Genomic DNA, 15,198 nt, shown 5'->3' with positions numbered 1-15,198 from the left:
CAAAATCTGCCTCCCAGCCTGTTCTTCAGTGTCTCTGTTGCTATTGGGGAGCAGTTGTCAATAAAATACTCCCAAAAGAGTGAGTGCCCTCTTCCTATTTCCAACTTACTTCCATGCTGACTCAGTAGATAATCCCTCCATGACGTTCACACTTTCTGCAGCTGTGATACTATCTCTGATAAGCAATGCCACTCCTCATCTTTTTACTTCCCTCCCTGTTCATTTTATAACACCTAAACCCTGGAACATCCAGCAGCCCTTCCTGCCCTTGTGACAGTACCAATCTTCTGACCTATCACTCCGGTTCCTATTCGTTGGCAAATTAACTTAAACACTCACCAACAGGTCTAGCAAACTTGCCGCAAGGATATTGGTCCCCCTCAAAAGGTCCCCCTTTTCGTACAGGTCATACCTTTCCCAGAAAGACAATAATCCACAAATCTGAAACCCTCCCCCTGCATCAATTCCTCAGCCATGCATTCATATACCAAATCATCCTATTCTTACCCTCATTGGTGTGTGGTACAGGCTGCAATCCAGAGAATACTACCCTGGAGGTCCTACATAAATCCCTATATTCTCTCTTCAGAATCTCATCCCTTTTCCTACCTACAGTGCCTATAAAAAGTATTCACCCTCTTGGAAGTTTTCATGTTTCTTTACAACGTTGAATCACAATGGATTTAACTTGGTTTTTTTGACACACATCAACAGAAAAAGACTCTTTCATGTCAAAGTGAAAACAGATCTGTGCAAAGTGATCTAAATTAATTACAGATATAAAACCCAAAATAATTGATTGCACAAGTATTCGCCCCCCCCCCCCTTTAATATGACACACCAAATCATCACTGGTGCAGCCAATTGGTTTTAGAAGTCACATAGTTAGTTGAATGGAGATCTGTTTTTGGAGACCTGTGTGCACTCAAGTCTTTCAATTGATTGTAGTAAAAATACGCCGGGCAACGAACTACACTATGAAGACAAAAGAACACTCCAAGCAACTCTGAAAGTTATTGAAAATCACAAGTCCGGAGATTAATACAAGAAAATTTCCAAGTCACTGAATATTCCTTAGAGATACAGTTACATCTATCATCAGGAAATGGGAAGAGTATTGCACAGAGTAAATTTGCCTAGAGCAGGCTGTCCTCAAAAACTGAGTGACTGTGCAAGAAAGGGACTAGTGATGGAGGCTAACAAGAGACCTATGTCAACTCTGGAGGAGTTACAAGCTTCAGTGGCTGAGATGGGAGAGACTGTGCATACAACAACTATTGCCTGGGTGCTTCAGCTGTTGCAGCTTTATGGCAGAGTGGCAAAGAGAAAAATACTGTTGAAAAAAACTCACATAAAACCTTGGCTAGAGTTTGCCAGAAGGCATGTGGGAGACTCTGAAGTCAGCTAGAAGAAGGTTCTATGATCTGATGAAACCAGAATTGAGCTTTTGATTATCAGTCTAAATGCTATGTTTGCCGTAAACCAAACACCGCACATCATCAAAAACATACCATCCCTACTATGGAAGCATGGTGGTGGCTGCATCATGCTGTGAGGATGCTTCACTGCAGCAGGCCCTGGGAGGCTTGTGAAGGTAGAAGGTAAAAGTAATGTGACAAAATATAGAGAAATCATGGAGAAAAATCTGATGCATTCTGCAAGAGTACTGCAACTTGGGAGAAGATTTGTTTTCCAGCAAGGCAATGACCCCGAGCATAAAGCCAAAGCTACACAGGGATGACTTAAAAACAACAAAGTTAAGACCACATGACCATAAGACATAAGAGCAGAATTAGGCATCTGGCCCATTGAGTCTTCTCCGCCGTTCAATCATGGCTGATCCTTTTTACTACCTTCTCGTCAACCCCAGTTCCTGGCCTTCTCCCCATAACCTGTGATGCCATATCCAATCAAGAACCTATCAATCTCTGCCTGAAATACACCCAACAACCTGGCCTCCACAGCTGCATGTGGCAACAAATTCCACAAATTCACCACCCCTTGGCTAAAGAAATTACTCTGCATCTCTGTTTTGAAAGGGTGCCCCTCTACCCCGAGGCTGTGCCCTCTTGTCCTAGACTCCCCCACCATGGGAAACATCCTTTCCATATCGACTCTGTATAGGCCTTTCAACATTCGAAGGGTTTCAATGAGATCCACCCTCCTCATCTTTCTGAATTCCAGCGGGTTATTTCTTCAGCAGTTTGATTGGGGCACGACTGTGCAAGCGCATGGACATCAGCCAGTGAGAACAGCAAGAAGAGTTTAAAAGGATACACCTTATAGAGCAGGTGTTGGAGGAGTGGGTGACGGAGTAGAAGGAGACAGAGTAGAAAGGCCTTGGCTCAACGGGGCTTCGCTGATAATGGGTCAAGGCGAGGTAGGTTGCCTGTGTGGAATTTAGACAGGAAGAATGCATGTGAGGCCGATGTTCTGTGCTCAGTGTCAGATGTGGGAAGTCCGGGAGACACCCAGCCTCCTGGACGGCCACATCTGCACCAAGTGCGTCGAGCTGCAGCTCCTTTGGGACTGTGTTAAGGAACTAGAGATGCAGCTCGACGACCTTCATCTGGTCAGGGAAAGTGAGGAGGTGATAGAGAGGAGCTATAGGCAGGTAGTCACCCCGGGATCCGGGGAGACAGATCAATGGGTAACAGTCAGGAGAGGGAAGGGCAGGAGTGAGACGTTAGAGAGCACCCCTGTGACTGTACCTCTTGACAATAAGTACTCCTGTTTGAGTACTGTTGGGAGGGACGGCCTACCTGGGGGAAGCAATAGTGGTCATTCCTCTGGCACAGCGTCCGGCCCTGTGGCTCAGAAGGGCAGGGAGAGGAAGAGGAAGGCAGTAGTGATAGGGGACTCTATAGTTAGGGGGTCAGACAGGCGATTCTGTGGATGCAGAAAGAAACTTGGATGGTAGTTTGCCTCCCAGGTGCCAGGGTCCAGGATGTTTCTGATCGTGTCCACGATATCTTGAAGTGGGAAGAAGAACAGCCAGAGGTCGTGGTACATATTGGTACCAATGACATAGGCAGGAAAAGGGAGGAGGTCCTGAAAGCAGACTACAGGGAGTTGGGAAGGAAGTTGAGAAGCAGGACCACAAAGGTAGTAATCTTGGGATTACTGCCTGTGCCACGTGACAGTGAGTATAGGAATAAAGTGAGGTGGAAGATAAATGTGTGGGTGAGGGATTGGAGCAGAGGGCAGGGATTCAGATTTCTGGATCATTGGGACCTCGTTTGGGGCAGGAGTGACCTGTACGAAAAGGATGGGTTGCACTTGAATCCCAGGGGGACCAATATCCTGGCTGCGAGGTTTGCTAACGTTACTGGGGAGAGTTTAAACTAGGATTGCTGGGGGGTGGGAGCCAAACTGAAGAGACGGAGGAAAAGGCGGTTGGCTCACAAATTGAGAAAGCTTGGAGACAGTGTGAGAGGGAGGATAGGCAGGTGATAGAGAAGGGATGCGCTCAGACCAATGGTTTCAGATGTGTCTATTTTAATGCAAGGAGTATTATGAACAAAGCGGATGAGATTAGAGTGTGGATCAGTACTTGGAGCTATGATGTTGTGGCTATTACAGAGACTTGGATGGCCAAGGGACAGGAATGGTTACTTCGAGTGCCAGGCTTTAGATGTTTCAGAAAGGACAGGGAGGGAGGCAAAAGAGGTGGGGGCGTGGCACTGCTGATCAGAGATAGTGTCACGGTTGCAGAAAAGGAGGAAGACATGGAGAGATTGTCTATGGAGTCTCTGTGGGTGGAAGTTGGGAACAGGAAGAGGTCAATAACGCAACTGGGTTTTTTTTATAGACCACCCAATAGTAACAGGGACTTTGAGGAGCAGATAGGGAAACAGATCCTGGAAAGGCGTAATAATAACAGGGTTGTTGTGGTGGGAGATTTTAATTTCCCAAATATTGATTGACATGTCCCTTGAGTGAGGGACTTAGATGGGGTGGAGTTTGTTAGGTGTGTTCAAGAGGCCTTGCCTAGCTAGGGTAAAAGCAAGCAGGCTGGGTGAGACTAGAACTAGTGGTCATGGGTTAGAGGTGAAAGGTGAAATATTTAAGGGGAATCTGAGTTGGAAGTTCTTCACTCAGAGGATGTTGTGAGTGTGGAATGAACTGCCAGCAGAAGTGGTAGATGTGGGTAGGATTACGATGTTTAAGGGAGCTTTGGATAGGTAAATGGAACTGAGTGGTATGGAGGGCTATGGTCCGGATTCAGGGAGAGGGGACTAGGCAGAATAACTGTTTGGCATGGACTAGATGGGCCAAAGGGCTTGTTTCTGTGTTGTGGTGCTCTTTGATTCTATGACATCCTCTGGAATTTGTTTTCAATCCATCCTTGACAGGGTCGACCACAGCAACCTTCTTTAAAGCCTTTCCTCTGTTAATGGGATTGTGATAACACTGCACAGATTTACCCTTCTGTGAGACACAGTGACTCTGAAAATGACCACGTGGCATTGTTACTGGGCTGATTTGCTTGGAATTTCCTTTGTTGACCAGGAGAACATGTTTTTACTTCCATTTGTGCTTTTGTTGTGTGCACACACAAGTTATGCAGATTAGGTGGCTAGTGGTGCCAATTTCTGGGTAGTGCAGTTCCAAGAGCACCCTGTCAAATTGGGCTGCAGAGTTGGATCCATTGCTCGTAGGGAAACCTGGAACGTATCTACAAGAAGCATACCTGACCCCTTCCTTCTCTTTTCCACAATCACTTGGAGGATTGTTACTGATGGAGTGAACAGCTGACAGAAAGAAAATGAATAAATTTTGAAAGGAGTCAGCTTCCTTTCACCCCATGGCCTCTGCCATCAATGCTGTCTGCAGCGAGTGCTACAGCTGGGCTTTAAGTGATGGCCAGGGATCTGCTGAGTATCTAGTTTAATTTGTAGGAGAAGGAGAGAGTCTGAAGACTCTGCTAAAGGGCCAAGAGGAGGTGGGGGCTGGGGGAAGAGAGTGGACCTTGTCCTTGCACCCCTCTCAGAGAACCGATGTCTGTGGAGGCTCAGGGCAGAGGTGCACTACCAAACACAAAATGTGCGACCACTATAAAGCTGCTTTGTTTTGAAAGTGTACAAGGTGAAGAGAATCATTCGTAAAGGGTGAATGGTTGTGTCCCTCTCAAGCTGACTTCATGCAGGGATGGCCTTTGTAGGAGGGGCTGCTGATGATTAGCCCTGCCTGGTTGTGCTATCAGGTCAGTGAAACTGCTCCAATGATGGCACCCGTCTGTCTCAAAGGACAATGAAGTTCAAGCCTAAGGGGAAGGTATGGAGATCCTGGGATGCCTAGTTGTCAAGGCTCTCCTCTTGGCCTCACCGGTGTAGTCCAAAGGAAAGCTTATGCAGCAATACGTTTGGCACCAGCTTGGCTGCAGGAGCTGCCGGAGGGATATTCAGTGACGAACAGCCGCCTGAGGGGCTCCATTCCAGATTTTCGGACTTGGCTTACTCCCAAAGCCTTTGTCTCTCCCAAGGCTGCCCACTAGGCCGTGGGGCTATTTACCCATAGCTAGGGATCTGGTTCTCGTGCACCAGGAAATGCCCACACATCGATGGGCCTGTGTGCTATGTGTACAGGGGCTGGACCTTCATCCCATCCTCTGTAGTTCAGCCTGAGTCCGAAAGGAGTTCAGTTTCCATGTGTCACCAGCGAGGAGGCTTCTTGTTGGAGAGGGTCTGTACTGGTAGGGAAAGGCTTGTGCATTCAGCTCTCCTTTTCATGAAACCGTTAGCCAGCAGTGGAAGCTGAAAGCAACAGTGACAAGCACTAGCCACTACACTACCAAACCAGAAGCAAAACCTCAACCATTTAACACACATATTGAACTAATGATTGGAATATCCAACAGGTCAGGTAGCATCTGTGGAGAGAAAAGAAATGACAATGTTTTAGGTCAACAATGCTCCTTTGGAACTGATAATGGCTCTGGTATTTCTGGGCTGTGTAATAAATAGCAAATAACATTCACACTACCTTCCCCAAAAAAGGACAATCTAATTGCCCTATCCTGACATCCTGTGGCATTGGCATCCATCCATAGATCTCCCTACAACCCACTGGTCCTGGGGTTAACACTAACCACAGACTTATCTGGAACATCCATCTAGTCTCCAACACTAGTTCAGAGACTGCATGTTCTGAGACTCACCCCAGAGCATTTCCTCACTCTGCGAAGTACAGAGTGTCATGGAGCATTCTTCATTTGCCTAGATAAGTGCTGCATTAACAACCATCCAAAAGCCTAGTACCGGGGCAGGACAAGCCTAACATATGATCAGAAGCCCCTCTACAACCCAGACAATTCCCCCCTGCGCCTTGTTGGTTACAGCGTGTGGAATCCACAAATGTAGGGTCAGAGAGCCAAAGGGTACTAAAGCACAGAAGCAGGCTATTCAACCCATCTAATCCATTCTGAACTATTTCTCTGCGTAGTCCCATTGACCTGCACCTGGATCATAGCCCTCCATTCTCCTCACATTCACGTACCTATCCAAATTTCTCTGGAATGTACTGTTGTTAACTTACATAGACTCACCTACCAAATGTGTAACCTTTACACACGGGCAGAGGCTGCCCGTAAGAACAACCTCTGCAAGTTAGCTTACTGATCACAAACTATCTTGACCTGGAAATGTACCTGCTGTCCTCGCTTTTTGTCAGGTCAAAATCCTGGCACACTGTTCTTGCTTCACAATGATAGTGTCCCCACCATGTATGTAGCAATTGTTCAAGGAGAAGGCCCTGTCAGACTTCTGAAGGGCAATGAGAAATGCTTGTCGATTGTTAATGATACTTGCATCCCCTAAGTGAATGAACACAGCATTCCTCAATCCATCATGTTTTCCAAGTCATCTTCTTAGTGTTGGTGAGCAGCTCAGCATTCTCTCAGCCTAAATTCCTGAATAATCAAATTATGACACAGAGCTATATGTAGTCAAGAAGTGTACAGGGTGTTTATCGTTTCCTGTGTGTATTCCCTGACTTCCTGTGCTCTGCATGGTTTTGGTCATCTTATTTCTCCCACATGAAGTTCCTCTCTTGTCCACAGCCAAGACCGGCTGGTCAATAGCAGAAGTTGTCCTGAATGACTGCATTATGCAGGAACAAGCTTTGTTGTTGGAGTGAATAATTCCACTGGCCTGACAAAATGTCCCTTCAGACCTTGACGGCTAGTGCTGAAATTTTATGGAAGATTCTGCTAAGTAGGAACAAGATAGGTTTTGGGTCCTTGCCAGTTCACTGGAAGATTCAACTCAGCCATTTTGCCATGAGCAGCATCATGGCTGGATCTATAACCAGGACCCTGGTAATGCAAGGGGTCACTGATTCTCTATTGATCACCATTCCTCATTGAGGTATCCATTGACACCATAAGACCATAAGATGTAGGAGCAGAATTAGACATTTGGCCCATTGAGTCTGATCTGCCATTTCATCATGGCTGATCCAATTTTCCTCTCAGCCACAATCTCCTGCCTTCTTCCCATACCCCTTCATGCCCTGACCAGTCAAGGATCTATCAACCGCTGCCTTTAATGCACATACAGACTTGGCCTCCATGGCTGCCTGTGGCAAAGAATTCCACAGATTTACCACTCTCTGGCTAAAGAAATTCCTCCTCATCTCCATTCTAAAAGGACGTCCTCTATTCTGAGTCTGTGTCCTTTGATCTTAGACTCTCTGACCCCTGAAAAACATCTTCACTACATCTACTCTATCAAGGTCTTTCACCATTCGATATGTTCCAATGAGGTCACCCCTCGTTCTTCTGAATTCCAGTGAATACAGGCCCAGAGTAATCAAATGCTTTTCATATGACAAGCCATTCAATCCTGGAATCATTTTCATGAACCTCCTTTGAACCCTTTCCAGTTTCAGCACATCCTTTCTAAGCTAAGGGGACCAAAACTGCACACAATACTCAAAGTGAGGCCTCACCAGTGCTAAATAAAGTCTCAACATTACATTCCTGCTTTTATATTCTAGTCCTCCTGAAATGAATGCTAACATTGCATTTGTTTCCCTCACCACAGACTCAACCTGCAAATTAACCTTTTGGGAGTCCTGCACAAGGACTCCCAAGTCCCTTTGCACCTCAGGTTTTCGTATTTTCCATCCAATTAGTAAATGACTGGGGGAGCGCTGTTGAGCCATGAGCAAGTAGGACGCACCCTCCTGTAGCTCCAGCAGATTTGATATTAAAACTTCATTTACGCAAAGTCAATTTGAGGCTTAGGGTGGCAAACGAAGGTGAGGTGCTCTTCAATACATACCAGAAGGAGAAAGAATGAAAGAGTGTGCTACAAAATGCCGAGAAGAGGAACGGCTAAGGCAGGGACGAACAAAGAAACAGGCCCAATTGACGCCTCGGAGCTCACAAGTGAGGACAACGTGCAGCCACATGCACAGAGTATGGACAACAATGTGGTGTTGGTGGCTATAGAGTCGCTACGTGCAGAGCTAACTACGAAGAAGTCAGACATCTGTAAGAAAATTGAAGAAAAAGTTGCAGAGGTAGCGGTCACTTTGAGAAGTGAAATTGCTTCGTTGAAAGCGGAAAATGACGCTGCGATTACCGCATTAAAAGCCCAGTTGCATACGCAAGATCAAACTCTGAAAGAGATAGCAGAGTCAGTTAATGGAGCTTCGGACATAGTTATGGAGCTGGAAAGCAAGGCGAAACGACTTTGTGGGCAAGTTGAACAACTTTCTGAAAAATGCCTGGATTTAGAGGGATGTTCAAAATGACAGAATCTGAGAATTGCGGGCCTACGAGAGGGGAAGGAAAATGGGCAGAAGACAAGAGATTTCGCAGCACAGGTGCTAAAAGAAGCTCTAAACCTGGAAGAAGCTCCGGTGATAGACCGAGCACATAGAGCACTTCGGAAGCGCCCGGGGGACGACGAGCTGCCGCGACACCTGATTGTGAGGATCCGTTATTGCCATGTATTTAAAGATATAATGCGGAAGGCGATAGGCACCAAGAATTAAAATATCAAGGACAATGGATTCAGATCTTCAGAGACCTTCCATCCACGGTGGCTAAATGATGTCGGCTTTCACACCGGTCAGGAGGTTGCTGTGGGATAGACCCGGAGTCAAGTTTGGCCTCCTCTGTTCCGTGAAGCTACGAGTGACAATTAATGGAACTGAGGCGGTGATTACAGATCCAGAAGAAGCTCGCCGGTATGCGGAACGTCATTTGGGAAATGCTGAGAAGTGACTGTGCACAGTGAGAAGAAACCCCTTGCAGAATGAAGATGCCCCAAGTAAAACTCCATGGTACGAAATTGTGAATGTTTCAAACATTAATGAGGCCCTACCTCTAATCCCTGTAGAAAACAGGACTCTTTGAGTTATATTTGGATTGTACTATGTCGGATTAAAGCCCTATGAGTGCGCAGATAGTAATAAGAGTTGGTCTAAACTGATGTTGTATGAGGAGTATGTTGTTAATGGTGCTAGACCTTCTGGTGCTAGAGTAAGTTATAGTTTTAAGAATCACACTTACTTTAACATCTCGATAATCTCTGTTTGCTAGTTTTTCTCTGTTTTTTCATTCCGATGTCAGATTTGGCTTTGTGACCATCTGTATAACTGGGGAATTACTAAATTGGTTCAGAGAAGTGTTAGAGATCAAGAAGTTATTCCTAGAGTTTTGACTAGGTGTATTTGTGTACGGAGATATAGTTTTTTTTGTTGGTTGTTTTGAGCTTTCAAGGGCGATGGGGGTTGTGGGGGGAGGGAGGGACAGGGGTAAGGGAGTGCTGTTTAGGGTCCATTCATTTCTAATGACAGATAGATTTACAAGGTCCAGAACAGATCAAAAACATTATCATACAGATGTTAAATACTGAGATGGTAGGAGGTCAGGGGACAAGAAATCGCATTACTTTTTGTTCCTGGAATGTAACTGGGATTAATGAGCCAGTGAAAAGGGGTAAAGTGCTGTCTCACCTAAAATCGCTACAGGCCGATGTGATCTTCTTGCAGGAAACACATTTGAAGAATGAAGTTCACTGTAAAATTAGGGGCAAGTGGATAGGCCAAATATATTCCTCAAAGTTTCCAATGAAATCTAGGGGTGTGGCAATAATAATTTGCAGAAATGTTCCATTTCATCACCTAACAACAATAGTGGACAAGGATGGGAGATATGTTATAGTTACTGGGGAAATACAATCTATACCAGTTGAATATCTACAGACCAAACTGGGATGACCTGAAATTTTTTAGATGAGTTCTAGGATTGATACCAGAGGTCTCCAGCACTAACCTGATTATTGGAGGGGATTTTAATTTTGTTTTGGATACATATTTAGACAGATCTTCCAATCAGAGGGCATTACCATCAAAGGCAAGTAACCTGCAGAAAACATATACAGTACAGACAATATGAATCTGTGTGAGATATGGAGACTATTCAACCCAACAGGGAGAGAGTATTCATTCCACTCTAGAGTTCATAATGTATATACTAGGATTGACTATTTCCTCCTTGATGGCAAAATGCTGCCACAAGTCGATAATGTAAGATATCATAATATTGTCATTTCAGACCACAGCCCCGTTACTTTTTCACTGGAATTGATGCAAATACATACAAATTGGAGGTTTAATCCTCAGCTACTTACAAACCCAAAATTTTGTGAGTATTTAGAATCGAAAATTATATTGTTTTTTGAGATAAATGATAATAGTGAAACCCCCAGGACCACTATGGGAAACATTTAAAGCTTATGTTTGAGGATGTATAATTTCTTTTCAGTCTTCCCTAAAGAAATGTAGTAGAGCAGAACAAATAGAACTAGAAGAGCAAATATGTAAACTAGACACGGAGAATGCGCGACAACCATCCGCAGAAAAATACAATACAAACTTAACTCTCAGAAAATACACTCTCAGTGTATTTTAAAAAAAAACTCTCAGAAAGGGTGTGCAGTGCTTTCATGTTTACAAAACAGAGTTTCTTTCAATTTGGTGCTAGACCGCACAAATTGCTGCAAGACAGCTACGCAAATTGGAAAGTGATCAGGCCATTTATAAAATTAAATCAGACATGGGCGCTCCATTGATGTCACACAAAGACATTAATCAAAGATTCCGTCAGTATTATGAAAAATTATTTGCATCTCAATCTAACGTACCGACAGGGAGCATGCATATATTTCTGGACACTTGTAGGCTACCTTCACTCAATCTGACGGAGTGTCAGGCTTTGGAAGCAGAGATTACAAATGACAAAATAGTAAGAACAATAAGATCCCTGAAAAATGGCAAGAGTTCAGGTTCGGATGGAATAGGTAATGAGTTTTATAAGAAGTTTAGTGACTTATTAGTACCTTATATGGTAAGGATGAATAGAAAGTCGTTTGAAACTGGCAGATTACTCCAAACCCTGAATGAGGCCATTATCACACTTATTCCAAAGAAGGACAAAGACCCAGAGGAGGTAAGATCTTATAGGCCTATTTCACTGCTAAATTTGGATCAGAAAAGTTTGGCTAAAACACTGGCAAGGAGACTCAGTCAGCAGATAAATAAATTGGTACACTCAGATCAAACAGGGTTTATCCCTAAAAGGAATTCTTTCCATAACATCAGGTGCCTTCTTAATATAATGCATTCCCCAAGTCATCCTAAGGAAGACCTTATAATATTAAGTTTAGATGCTGAGAAAGCATTCAACCAAGTGGAATGGCAATTCCTCTATGAGGTTTTGAAAAAATTTGGAATGGGAGACAAATTTATAACTTGGATTAAGCTACTGTACAGTAACCCTGGTGCTAAAATACTAACTAAACAGACCCTCTTGGAACCCCCATTCAGTTTGCACAGGGGCACAAGACAGGGCTGTGCATTAAGTCCTGTATTGTTTGCGTTGGCCCTGAAACCACTGGCAGAGACTATATGTTCTCACCCCACAATTTACGGGTACAATACAGAATAAACTATCAACAAAATTTCCCTTTGTGCGGATGATGTTCTGTTGTTTGTAATGAAACCATATATTACTATTCCAGTTTTGCTGGAAATAGTCAATTTATTTGACACTTTCTCGGGGTATAAGATTAATTGGGGGAAAAGTGAATTATTCCCGGTCCGAGTAGAAGAACAGAAGGGGCTTAAACAATTTCCATTAAAATAACACTTGAGAAGTTTACTTACCTTGGAACTGCTATAACCAAAAAATACAGTTCTCTATCTGAAGCAAATTTTATCCGTCTAATTGAAAAGATTAAAAAGAAAATAGAATTTTGGAAGACACTCCCAATTTCTTTAGTGGGTAGAGTAAATGAAGTCAAGATGATCTTTCTTCCCCAACTGCTCTATCTATTTCAGAACCTGACCCTCTATCTTACCAAAACCTTTTTTAAAGGATTAGATTCGATAATTCTACCTTTTTTATGGAATTATAAAGCCCATCAAATTAGGAAAGAACATCTCTACCAGAACAAGCCTAGTGGGGGGCTGGCACTACCCAACATTATTTTTTATTATTGGACTGCTAACGTTAGCCATATAGCATACTGGATAGATGATACAGTTGTACTTGCCAGATGGTTGGAGATGGAGCGTGAGGATTGCCTACCATATTCCACAGGGGCAATTATTATGTCCCCTATTCGGTTAAATAAAGCCTGTTATAGAGGCAATCCCATTATCCATAGCACCATACAGATGTGGAGACAAATGGGGAAACATTTGAAACTCAGAACATTATCTTTTCTTGTACCTATATCAGCGAGCCCCTCTTTTATCCCCTCATGTATAGATGGGGCCTTTGATGCATGGCGAGAATTAGGGATATGCAGCATTGGAGACTTATGCATACAAGAGATTTTTGCGTCATTTCAGCAGCTCCAGGACAAATTCGGATTGCCAAAGAGTCATTTTTTCAGGTATCTCCAGCTAAGACACGATATAAGATCACATCTTTCTGGTTTTGAGACTGCAGAATTTGATAAATTAGATAATCATTTAAGATCATGCTTAGGGACAGAACACATCATTGCCTATCTGTATGATGCCATACAAAACAAGTGTCATACAACAATAGATAATATTAAAAAAGAGTGGGAAAAGGAGTTGGGTACAGAGATAGAGGAGGTTATATGGAATGAGGCTTTGGAGTATGTTAATTCCTGTTCCATCAATGCCAGGCATTGTTTAGTACAATTTAAAATCCTACATAGACTACATTACTCAAAAGCAAGGATTCATAAAATATTCCCAGAAGTGTCCCCAATGTGTGAGAAATACGAGTCCTTGGAGGCAAATTTGTTACATAGTTATGCTTTATGTCCCAGGATACAAGAGTACTGGAAGCAAATATTTGAGGTCCTATCGAAGGTACTAAAGGTTCAGCTAATACCAGACCCCATTTTAATAATTTTTGGAACTTCTGCGAGGTCAAATAAATTCCAGGCTACCCAGCAGCAACTCCTGACCTATGGCATACTTAATGGAAAGAGACTCATACTGATGTTCTGGGAAAAGGAGGAAACTCCATCACTCAGACAATGGCTGGCTGCATTAATGGAAACTCTGCATCTAGAGAGGATAAGATACGTTATTAAGGACAAACTCAAGGAATTTGAAAAAATCTGGCAACCATTACTGTTGTATTTAGAAGAGACGGACAGCTGAACTAAGCGTGTGGGGCGGTAGGACCTAAATAGTACATACAGGAGGGGTGAGGGGAGTGAGGGGAGGGTAGGACAGGGAAGGGGAAAGGAGATGGGGTGGTAGGGTTTCCTTTGCTTTTTGCTTGTTTACTATACATACATTCATTTGACTTTCATTATGTCGTTATAAGAAAGAAAAGAAAAAAGAAGCATTGTACTTTAGGACATTGCCGGCTGTGGTTAAGCTGCTGTTGCTTCACAATAAAAACATTTGAAAACAATTAGTAAATGATCAACCCTTTCATTTCTTCTACCGAAGTGCATGACCAGACACTTCCCGACACTGTGTTCCATCTGCTGTTTCTTTGCCCATTCTCCTAATCTGTCTGAGTCCTTCTGTAGCCTCTCTACTTCCTTAAAACTACCTTCCCCTCCATCTATCTTCATATTGTCTGCAAACTTTGCAGCAAAGCCATTAATATCATCATCCAAATCATTGACATATAATGTAAAAAGAATGTGTCCCAACACAGAACTCCGTAGAACACCACTAGTCACCAGCGGCCAAGCAGAAAAGGCTCCCTTTATTCCCTCTCTTTGCCTTCTGCTAATCAGCCACTGCTTTATCCATGCCAGAATCTTCCCTGTAGTACCATGTGCTCGTAGCTTGTTAAGCAGCTTTAGGTGTGACACTTCGTCAAAGGCCTTCTGAAAGTCCAAGCACAGAACATCAACAGATTCTCCTTTGTCTATCCTGTTTGTTTTTTTTTATAGAATTCCAATAGATTTGTCAGGCAAGATTTTCCCTTGGAGAAACCAACTGCATGAACATACAGTTCCTGACACTGTATTCCATATGCCATATCTTTGCCCATTCTCCTAATCTGGCTGTCCTTTTGTAGCCTCTCTACATCCTCAAAACTACCTGCCCCTCCACCCATCTTTGTATCATTCGCAAACTTTACCTCAAAGCCATTGGTTGCATCATCCAAGTCATTGGCATATAACTTAAAAAAGCAGTCCCTAAGCAGACCACTATAGAACAGCAATAGTCACCAACAGTCAATTCCCACTCTTTACCTCCTGCCAATCAGCTGCTGCTTTATCCATGTTAGTATCTTTCCTGCAATACCATGGGCTTTTAACTTGTGTGGGACCTTGTCAAAGGCCTTCTGAAAATCCAAGTACACAACATCAACTTATTCTCCTTTGTCTATCCTGCTTGCCCGTTCTTCAAAGGATTTTAACAGATTTGTCAGGCAAGATTTTCCCTTAATGAAACCATGCTGACTACAGCTTATTTTATCACACTCCTCCAAGCATCCCAAAACCACATCCTTAATGATCGACTCCAACATCTTCCCCACCAGTGAGGTCAGTCTAACTGACCTATAGTTTCCTTTCTTCTGCCTCTTTCCTTTCTTGAAGAGTAGACTGATAGCTGCAATTTTTCAGTCTTTCAGAACCATTCCAGAATCTATTGATTTTAGAAAGATCATTACTAATGCTTCCAAGATCTCTTCAGCCACCTCTTTCAGAACCCTGGGGTGTACACCAC

This window comes from Mobula birostris, chromosome 7, assembly GCF_030028105.1.
Source record: "Mobula birostris isolate sMobBir1 chromosome 7, sMobBir1.hap1, whole genome shotgun sequence".
Lineage (NCBI taxonomy): Eukaryota > Metazoa > Chordata > Chondrichthyes > Myliobatiformes > Myliobatidae > Mobula > Mobula birostris.
Note: the sequence above shows the minus strand (reverse complement) of the source record.